We start from the raw sequence: 11,928 nt of genomic DNA on the forward strand, positions 1-11,928 counted from the left end.
AAGCGGTTACAGATAATGAATGAATGATTCATATGTATTTCACAATTTATATATTATTTTCATGTGGTATAATATGCCTTAGACTTGTCACATATTAAAAGATGGATAAACAAACAAACAAAAACATATTAGTACTGTAACTACTTCCTGGTCAATCATTGAGTCCACGCTTCATACTGATGTTAATGAAGTTATTTTATTCCTCATTACAAACTCGTCTTCATAGAACACCGTGAAAACTGAAATGAAATTAATATTTCAATAAATTCTTTCGTAACAGGCAGATAATTTCCACACATTCAAATACACTGTTCTATACAATAGCCATGCATAAGGATTCGGGTTTTAGACAAAAACACTGTTAGCTTAACAAGCCAACCATGTGGAAGTTAAACTCTTATTGAATAATCACAGAACAGAATTTCCAGCATTATATGGGAATTGTGTGCTAATGTGCCCACAGCCCAGTGCAGGCTAGCTCATACTACAACATACGATTGTTATGCAAATTTACATTTCACACCGCAAATCAATATGCGTGTCATTAAAGAAAGTTAGTACAAAACAAAGCAGCATTGTTTTACCGTGTGCGCCCTTGACCAGTTGTAGAATGGTAATGTTTCTCTCTCTTACTGTTCTCTCTTCTCTCTCTTTTATTCGTGTCTCTCCAAACCGAATCTCCGCGCTCGGAACCGCTGCGCGCCTGACGAACTACTTTCGATTTAACGATGTCAAAATAAAAGAACAATAAATAACAAAATGCAGTCGAAATAAAATCTTATGGTATTATTTACACTCCCACCAAATTACCATTTGGTTTATGGCTTAAACATACATTATTGGGCATGCCACACTCTTAGACAATAAATCAAAGGTAATTTCACCCTCATGACAAATTATAAACATTTATCTTGAGACACAGGGAATTTATTGCTCTCTACTAAAACAACTAACTTTTGAATGGGCCGCTCAACAACAGATGGCTTGCTGAGGCGTTCACCTCCGTCCCTTAGCCTTTGCTCGCCTATCTGTATGGTGGCTCTGCGGACAAGACCATCATCGTCTTTGCATACCTCCAAAACCCTGGCCAGCTTCCACTCGTTGCGAGGAGCATCATCTTGGACGATAACAATATCATCGATTTGCACATTTCGTCTTGGGGCATGCCATTTCTGCCTGATGCTAATCCCTGCTAGATATTCCTTTCTCCATCTGCACCAAAATTGCTCAGATAAATACTGCACCCGCCTCCATCTTTTCCTCGCGTATAAGTCCTCTTTGACAAATCTGCCTGGTGGCGGTAGAGGGACAGAGGATTTCATTGTGAGGAGATGGTTTGGTGTCAGTGGTTCTGGGCTTGTAGGATCATTAATACTATCCACAGTGAGAGGGCGGCTGTTTATAATGGACATGGCCTCATAAAAGAATGTCCTGAGAGAGGTGTCATCTAGTCTCCCAGCGCTCTGCGCTAGGACTGAACTCAACACACTCCTTGCTGTGCGTATCTGTCGCTCCCAGACTCCCCCTACGTGACTTGCGTCGGGAACATTCATGCAAAAGTCGCACTGTCGTTCCGCCAGAAATCTTGCCACTCTCTCTTCATCTAATTCTTTCAGAGCTCTATGCAGCTCATTCTTTGCACCAACAAAGTTGGATCCATGATCTGATCTTAATTGTCTCACTGGTCCTCGGATAGCTATGAAACATCTTAAGGCATTGATGAATGCGTCAGTAGTCATGTCTTCCAGTAATTCAATGTGTACCGCTCTAGAGCAGAGACACGTGAAGAGCAGACCATACCGCTTTTGTTCCTTGCGTCCCTGTTTGGTGTGAAAGGGACCAAAACAATCCATACCACAGAACGAGAATGGCGGTGTAGGTTCGGTACGATCTGTAGGAAGATCTGCCATCCTTTGCTGTTCTGTGGGTCTTCGAGCTCTTCTGCAGGTGACACACTGCCTTATATAACTGGCAACTGCTTTACTACCTGCAATGACCCAGTATCCATTAGCTCTGATTTCGTTGAGGGTTTGCCCTCTTCCTTGATGCTGGGTTTTCTCATGACAGTGTCTGAGAATGAGGCATGTCACGTCACCATTTGTCGGCAGAATTATTGGATGTCTCACATCAAAGGGTGAGGATGCTCTCCTTAATCGTCCTCCTACTCTTAGTATGCCGTCATGAATCTCTGGGTCAAGTGGATACAGTGGGTGGTTTCGAGAGAGCTTTCCAGATCTTTGGTTCAGAATGAGCAGCTCCTCTTTGAAGGCTTCTTGCTGCACAAGCTTGATGATGGTAAGTGAAGCTCTCCTTCTCTCTTCCACATTTATAGGTTTTATGTTCTTAGATTTTACAGCCAACTGGCGAATACGTGCCACAACATTCACTACAGTGGTCCATTTTGAGAATCGCGCCAGTCGCCCTAAAAAATTGTCCCGCGTTTCGACTAGTGTGTTCAGCACCTGTACTGTCTTGACCTCAGGATCTCCTACCACTAGGTCTGGCATTCCTTGCTCAATATTAAGCTCTCTTTCCCATAGGAATTTAGGTCCCTGAAACCAATTTGAGTTGATCATCTCTGATACTCTGAGGCCTCTTGAGGCATGATCGGCAGGGTTCTCACTTGTGTCAACATAATGCCATTGTTGTGGGTCAGTTGTTTCACGGATTCTCTGGACTCTGTTGGCTACAAAGACATGGAATCGCCGAGCTTCATTGCTGACATAACCTAGGACTACTCGCGAGTCTGTCCAAAAGTGCTCCTCATCAATCCTGAGCTCTAACTCCTCTTTCAGCATGCTGCTAACAGCAGCAGAGATTACTGCAGCAGTTAACTCCAGCCTTGGTATCGTAACTACTTTTGTGGGTGCGACCCTTGCTTTGCCCATTATCAGAGTGCAATGTACACTGTCTTCACTCACAAGTCTAATGTATGTACATTGACCGTAGCCTCGACTGCTGGCATCTGAGAAGTGATGCAGTTCAGTTCTCAGGATCTTTCCAAAGTTCTCAGGAGAGTAACATCTTGGGATTTGAATTTTTTCAAGGTTCCCAAGATCACTGACCCAGTTCTCCCACCTTGGCCTCAACTCATCAGGAAGTGGATCATCCCATCCTACACCTTTCTGACACATCTCCTGGAGCACTTGCTTTCCTGACAAGAGGAATGGAGCCAAGAACCCCAAAGGGTCATACACAGAGGCTATGGTGGAGAGAATCCCACGCCGTGTTGTTGATTTCTCTTCCAGAGAGACCTTGAAGGAGAACGTATCTCTCGTTACATTCCATCGCACTCCCAGTACTGTTTGGACAGGAAGATCATTGTGGCTGAGAGCTACGTCTTCCACTCCTTTGGCTCGTTCAGTCTCACAGATTGATTCCAGAACTGTTCGATTATTGGAAATGAATTTGTGGAGACGTAGTTGCCCTCTACTACACACAGCTTGAGCTTCTTTCACCAGCTTAATAGCAGTGTCCACAGAGTCTAGACTTACAATGCCATCGTCTACATAAAAATTTTTTCTTATGAAGTCTGCTGCTAAAGGGTATTCTTTCTCATTTTGGGTAGCTAGATACTTCATGCCATAATTGGCGCACCCTGGAGATGAGGCCGCTCCGAAGAGGTGGACCTTCATGCGGTATGCCTTGGGTTCGGATTCTGTAGCTCCACCTTTCCACCACAAGAAACGCAGATAGTCTCGATCCTCTTCGCTTACGTGGAATCTGTGAAACATCTTCTCTACATCGCACATCACAGCGATTGGGTGTTTGCGAAATCGACATAGCACTCCATTCAGTCTGTTAGTAAGATCGGGTCCGGTGAGAAGATGGTCATTCAAGGCAGTGCCCTCATACTTTGCAGAGCAATCAAAAACGACTCTGATCTTTTCTGGCTTTCTGGGGTGGTAGACCCCCTGATGTGGGATATACCACACATTGCCTGGCTCTGGTTCATTGAGGGCCTCTTCTGCTTCACCATCCTTTATAACACCTTCCACAAAGTTCACATAGTCACTCTTGAACTTGAGATCTCTGTCAAACTTCCGTTTCAAGTGCTTTATTCTGACTAAGGCAAGCTTCTTGTTTTCTGGGAGACAAGGACGTATTTTGAAAGGCAAAGGCATCTCTAGATGATTACACTCATTCTGTTGGATTCTTCCTTCTAGGATCCGGAGAAACTGGATGTCTTCCTGCGATATACTTTTTTCTGCCGGGTTGGTGTCTGCAAAATCAGACTCAAGTACTCGAATCACAGCCGCTGGTGTCACAGGAGGCAACTCTTTCACAGATATGCGATTGCACAGCCCTGTTACATCCTTGGAATTTACACTCTGAGCCACACTCCCAATGATGCTCCAGCCTAGGTCTGTCTTAATAGCATAAGGTTCATTGTCATCCCCTGTGATGACATGACGTGGTGCTAGTGCTCTGGAGCAGTCGTAGCCGATCAACAATCCTACCCCACAATCCATCAGTGGGGGCATTTCATGGGCTATGGCTGCAAGGTGATTCCACTTGTTAGCAGTTTCACAGGTGGGAATGTGTCCTCGTTCAAGTGGAATAAAATCTCGAGAATAGGCCGGAGGTAAGCTGATGGTGGTCTCTGATGAATATCCTCTTACTTTAAGCCCACTAACTCTCAGGCTTTCTATGACTGAGTCCTTTCCCATCATGGTAGAGATCTTGAGTTTCACAGGCTCTCCTGCTGCTTGCAGATTTTCACACGCACTTTGATCTACGAATGTTTTACTACTCTGAGTATCCAGTAAGGCATAAGCTAAGGTCTCGGGACTAGTGGTACGTGATGATGAGATCCATACTGGGACTATCATTGATGTGCTGCCATTCTCACCTCCATTCACACTGCATGACAGTGCAGAAGTATTTCCTTCTCTACTCTGAATTCTTTGCATAGTTGGCTTCTCCACACGTGGACGATCTTCGTGTAATGGAGTGGGATGGTTCCTTTTACACTTGCCACATGTGGCTTTCTTTTGACAGTCCTTTGAGTTATGCCCTTTCCTCAGGCATGAAAAGCACAGACTATTGTCTCTTACAAACCTTTGCTTTTCCTCCACCGAAATTGCCATTAGCTTTTGGCATTTATGTATAGAATGACTTTCTTCACAGTACACACATTTCACTGGTTCTGAGTTCTGTGCTGCTGAGTTCTCTTTCATGGGTTTGTTGAAGTCCTTTGGCTTGGCTTCATCACTATTGTTTGGTTTGGTTGTGGTGGTGTCTGAGGCCTGCACTTTGGTTGCAAACGTGTTTGCCTTTGTACGCTTTATTTCTCTTGTCAGCTTTTCTTCAGTGGGCCTCAGCGCATACAGTGAAGAGACTGGGTTGCATGCTATACGTGCCTCCCTTGCAATGAAGGAAGCAAAGTCTTTAAAATTGGGATAGTCCTTGGCCTGGTCAAGCTGCTCAGTGACATAGCGGTTCCACCTTGAAGTTACCCACTCTGGGAGCTTGAGCAACATCTTCTGATTTTCCTCACAGTCATTAAGCACCTGCAGACCTTTTACATGAGGCATAGCGCTGTCACATGCCTGTAGAAAATCACTGAATTCTCTCAGCTTTATATACTCCCTTGCTCCAATCTTAGGCCACCCATTGAGCTTCTCTCTGTACGCCCGTTGTACTACAAAGGAGTGGCCATATCTGACAGTCAACTTCTCCCATGCTTGCTGATAGGCCTCTTTATCAGTTCTGTAGAAAATACCCTCCAGGACTGACCTGGCTTCCCCAGCAACATATTTTTGCAAGTAGAAGAGCTTGTCGGCAGGATTGGGGCAGCGTCGATCTATTAGAGATTTAAAACTAGCACTCCACTGTATGAACTTCAACGGGTCACCAGAGAATATACTAGGTTCTGGAATTGGGAGTCTGGTGAGTACAGCTGAATCACTCAGTGCTTGCAGTAATAATGTCTCATTTTTTGGAGCTGCTTGATCACGACTGTAAGAACCTGAGTGATGAGAATCTATCAAACTGCTGTGTACAGTGCTGCATCTTTGACCGTTTTCCTTTGATTCCTCTTCTGTGTATACTTTAAGCTTGGCTTCCATAACCTCAAGATCCCTTTGTTGTTCGAGTCGTTTCAATTCTTGGCGCTGTGCGCTGATAATATTCTCCTTTTCAAATTCAACCTTTTTTGCAGCTAACTGAGCAGCCATCTCTGCTCTCTTGGCTGCTATGCTTGACGTCTCTGAGGCAGGTTTAAAGCTGCTAACCATCGATGGTGAGAAGGCTGTGGATCCATATATGGATTTGGCATAGTCTTTGTCCAGTAACAAACGCAGCCTTGGCTCTTCGGCTTCAGCATCAAAGTCTTCTCCTTCTTCAGACAAACGTACTCTCATCAGTTGTGTTAAGTCTCCTGTCACTGCAGAGCAGGCATCAATCTTTCGTTTCACTTCCTGAGAAGGAGTTGATTTTTCTCGTAAATTGTTATATTCCACTTTGGCTATAGCCTCAAGACTTTCCAGGGATTCCATCATCTTACACAGGTCATGGTCAGAGCATTCATGTTTTAGACTCGCACGGACATTTCTAACATGGGCCTTCCAATTCTCGTATGCTGAGAAGAACTTCCTTTCTCTTTGAGCGGATTGCTGCTCTGTCAACTCTAGCATCTTTGGTGTCAAACGTCTCTCACGTGAGGATTTCCTTATCTCCACGTTTGGTGCGGCTGCACCTTGCTCATTAGACACAAGCCCAGCGTCCGACATCTGTGCAGGCTCTACCCTTTCATGTTCGGACTGTGTAATTAGCTCATTCTGAATTTGTAATTCACTACACAATGACATTTTTCATTCTAGTTAACCATTATGTTAGAAAGAAATAACAATGCAACAATGTAAACAGACATTAAAGGCATAAAGGAAAACAATATAGCAATATTCCCTTTTTTTTTCTCTTTTTTTTGTCTATCTGAAACCACTTTAAATAGAGTCTTTTTAAAGAATTGTGGGGCTATCCATCAATTGTCTGAGAATGCAATGTTCCAATGGTAAAATCAGACCTTAAGGCAGTAAGGCTTCTCTTTGGAGCTGAAGTTCACTGCATTCCATGAAGAAGTGCTGCTCACTGAATCTTGAGGACCACAGACTGCAGGCGATGAAAACAGTGTTGAAGCCTGAAGTCAGGTGTAGTAGCAGACATCGTTGCACCTCAGGAGGATGGACAGTAGGCCACGTTTTCACTGTAACTACTTCCTGGTCAATCATTGAGTCCACGCTTCATACTGATGTTAATGAAGTTATTTTATTCCTCATTACAAACTCGTCTTCATAGAACACCGTGAAAACTGAAATGAAATTAATATTTCAATAAATTCTTTCGTAACAGGCAGATAATTTCCACACATTCAAATACACTGTTCTATACAATAGCCATTCATAAGGATTCGGGTTTTAGACAAAAACACTGTTAGCTTAACAAGCCAACCATGTGGAAGTTAAACTCTTATTGAATAATCACAGAACAGAATTTCCAGCATTATATGGGAATTGTGTGCTAATGTGCCCACAGCCCAGTGCAGGCTAGCTCATACTACAACATACGATTGTTATGCAAATTTACATTTCACACCGCAAATCAATATGCGTGTCATTAAAGAAAGTTAGTACAAAACAAAGCAGCATTGTTTTACCGTGTGCGCCCTTGACCAGTTGTAGAATGGTAATGTTTCTCTCTCTTACTGTTCTCTCTTCTCTCTCTTTTATTCGTGTCTCTCCAAACCGAATCTCCGCGCTCGGAACCGCTGCGCGCCTGACGAACTACTTTCGATTTAACGATGTCAAAATAAAAGAACAATAAATAACAAAATGCAGTCGAAATAAAATCTTATGGTATTATTTACAAGTACAATTTATCCTTTTTAGTATACTCCATAACAACACAAAACCTTTTATATTCTACTACAGTAACAGAAACAAGCAATTGGTCAGTGTCCTTTTAAATACTTGTAATATCCAGAATATCAGAAAAACGTGTTGTGATTTAGCTTATTATGGAATTTATGAAATATCATCATACATAAATCACTCTATCAATGATACAAACTTTTGCATGTGATTGATTAGTAGCAACACAGCACAGACAGCCAGACAAAATTTTCAGAATTTTCAAACACCAAATTTTTTGTTGTTGTTTGTTTTCACCACTGTAATAGATCAATCTTTAAGATTTACTCCTATTTTTCTATTCTATTCTATTATCCAGTAGACGTCACATATTCCCCATCAACTTCAGCTGATGCTCTTGCCATATTGCGGCCCCCGTCTGTTGTTCTGAGGGGACGGGGGCCACGACCATCTGTTCCCTATCCTCATCCTCCTCCTCCTCCCCCATGGCTTTAGCGCCCTATCCCTTCTTCTCCTCACTACCTCCATCCATCCACTTCCCTCTTGGCCCCTCCACTCACATTGTCTTTGCCTTCTCCTTGTAGATCATGCAATATTTAGACATTCATGTCTCAGCCATCATAGACTACATGCCTCTCCACTCTGAGGCCAGCATTAGGCACATTGATGAGATGTGTATTTGAGGAATGAGTGTTGTGGCTCAAAACAAATTACAACTCTCTAGAATGCTGGAATATTCTGGGTTGTTTGAACTCCCTGGACCTGTAATTTTCTTATGTTGATACTTGGTTAAGCAAAAAAATTGCTTGTTATTATGATTATAATGATAGCCAATTGTGGTGGGGTGTGAAAGTGGGGTGTTTAATGATAAATTTTCTGCAGGTACAAATAGACACATATTAATTAAATAAATAAGTAAATGGTAGTTAAACCCAAAGTTGCAGAATGTTATTTAATGGTGACATGAACAATACAAACATTACACACAACTCTCTCTCTCTCTCTCTCTCTCTCTCTCTATATATATATATATATATATATATATATATATATATATATTATTATTATTACATTGATACATTTCTGTCTGCTGTGTTTATTTTGTGAATAACTGGGAGGAATGTAGAGGTCAGGGAAGCCCTGTTAAAATTTTCTCTGGCTATGCATATCTGACAGCAGAAAAGCCCACAGCCTTGCATGTGTGCATGAATATAAATTACTCACGTAGCTTTGCACAAACCGAATCTGAAAAGTGCATGGGGATGCCATTAATAATAAAAGCAGCAGGACTCCATTTATTAAAATAGTGAAAAGTCATGTTTTCTCTGATGTGGCCTATTTAGAAGGCAGTTGGGAATAGCTTGGCTTGCTCATCACCAACTGTTCAGGCCCAAATAGGGGAGATTCTGCATCAAGTAGCACTCTGTAGTAATGTTAAAGCCAGGAGAGCAGCAGAGAACTTTTTCAGTGCAGACTCCTTAAATTTATCCTGTCTGGAAAACAAGTGCTCTCTCACTCTCCCTTTTTTTCTGAACTCTTCTTTTTTACTTTCTCTCTCTCTCTCCCCATCTCTTTATGTCTAGTTTCTCTCTTTCATGCTTGGATCCAAGATTTTATTATCCATGAAAATATTCTGTATATTTTTATGCCTGAAGCTATAAAATGTAATGAAAGTGGAACACCCCACAGTGCATAAAATACCCTTGAGATTGTTTTTTTTCCCCTGTGGTAATGTGTATAGATTTCTTGGATAGAAGGCAAAATACTTTAAATTTTATCTTTTGATTCACATTATACTATATTAACATTCCATTAAAAATTATCTATGTTGTCATGATCACAATTTTGGGCTCATAAATCATAAAGCTGCTTTATGAGCCATCCTTAAACAAAGAAATATCATGATGTTTTATTATATGTAAGCCAGTCATAACATTAAAAAGTCCTCCTTGTTTCTGCACTCATTGTCCATTTCATAAGCTCCACTTATCATATATGAGTCCTTATAGTACCAAATATTCACCCTGTCCTTAAACAGATGCAAGAAAGTAATCTGATTTGGCTGACCTGTGTATGCTCCAGTTTGCTATCAACTGGGTTTTATTTGACACTAACCATCCATTAATATAATTGTCTTATGGTGGTACAAAAGTGACCCACGGTGAGTAGCTCCAAACCTTTTTTTTCTTCTTCTTCTGTTTTTTTTTTTCTTTGACCAAACAGCACATGGTGCTGAAAATTAATAGCCTGCAGCCTTGATAATGGAGACACAGCCAAATCCAGGTTTTCCAAACCCTCATTCCCAAAGTCTGTTCCATATGGTTCACAATTTTTCTATTTGCTTTGGCTTTGTTTTTTTATTATACTATTTTACATAAACTTATGTATATATATATATATATATATATATATATATATATATATATATATATATTATGAGACAACATTGGTGTCAATAGTTTACTCTGTTTTTATATATGTTTTCTGACATGTTAAATATGATCCTCTCATGTTCAAATAAACAAGACTATCTTCTAAAAGATACACAGTCAAATATTATGAAAATGATAAGAATACAATTATGGTATATTGTTAAGAACACTTAAAAACTTTCATTTAAAGTTGGTAAGACTTGTCTTATTGATCATTTCATTATATGAAAAGTTTTCTACCTGAGACATTTTATTATAAAAAAAAAAACACAGAAACCGTATAGTTCATTAAAGCTGCATTCTTGTTACTGTAAAGCACAGTCAATTACAAATGATTTGCATCTTAATCTACATAATTACACTGTATTGGTTTAATGTTATTGGAAGCTGTATTATTGATGCCTGACATTTGAATGTTAATGTAAATAATATTATTAAATGTAATATATATTAATAAAGAAAAATAATAAATCAGTGGGTAATCTCAAATGATCATGTTCAAATGTTACTATCTCTGGCCTTATCCATGGTAGCAAGACACTGTGATGAGAGAGTTAGAGAAGTAGGCATGAAGTGGAAATGAACCCTTCCTGGACAGCTGCAGCAATAACCTGAATGGATGTCGTCCCCAAGTGCAATTAAAGTCTCCCTGATTAAGCCTCTCTAGCTATCGATTGGAAACTTTCACTTAATAACCACCAGCATGGTCTCTTATCGTAACCTCAGGGTCCAGGCTTCAGGAACCAGGCTGCTAGAGATTTATGTTCAATGGTCTAGCCACTCCTGTGGGAGTCTGTGTCATTTCTATATTCCACTGTGCAAAGTAGAATTAAGATCGCTTTTCATGTATTGTTAAGAGCTAGTAAATCTCTAAGATCTAGAGCCAGTAATATGATACACATAGATGAGTAAGTTTTAAAAGTGGATAGAAACTAGTTGCTCAGTTATTTTCACTCAGTATTTTTATTTTTCAAAATCTGTCATTTCTACCTGCCTCTTTCAAAAAATATTGCCTGAAATTGCATAAATTCAAATTGTGTGATATTATTAACTATTTTTTTAATAGCTCTGCATATTCTGCATATTTTCTGCACATTAGCTGCATACTTAAATGTTTGAGTAGTTTGAGCTTTGTAGCTTAAAGGAACGCTAGGTAAAATTTGGGGTTTTGCTCCTGTGTCACACTCTAGTGTAATTCATTTTAATAGCACTATACTGAAATTAGTGGGGAGGAGGAAGAAAGGGGTGGGGTTTCATACCTTCTTCCAAACATTACATAGTGCAGCTTTTGCAGTGCAGAACCCACAGCAGCAATGACAAAGGCTTTATTAAAGCACCACAATGACTTTGAAGTTGTAATTTTAAGGTAAAAATATGTAGTTTTCCTTTAATATTTCAGTTATATATAGCAAATTAGGAAATGTAGTAATTGTATAGACCGATTTCAGATTTGTATCCATCTCAGAAAAATAGAAAGTTGAAACATGCCATGTCAAGTTTGAGAATTACTGTTATATAATTTCTCGCCTGAAACAAACCAAAAATAAAAGTATTGTCATTAGTTTTTATTTCTAAATCAGCTGTGTAAGTACCACTCCATGAATGTAAACTCATAATATATTTAC

The sequence above is a fragment of the Hoplias malabaricus genome, chromosome 14 (assembly GCF_029633855.1).
Source record: "Hoplias malabaricus isolate fHopMal1 chromosome 14, fHopMal1.hap1, whole genome shotgun sequence".
Lineage (NCBI taxonomy): Eukaryota > Metazoa > Chordata > Actinopteri > Characiformes > Erythrinidae > Hoplias > Hoplias malabaricus.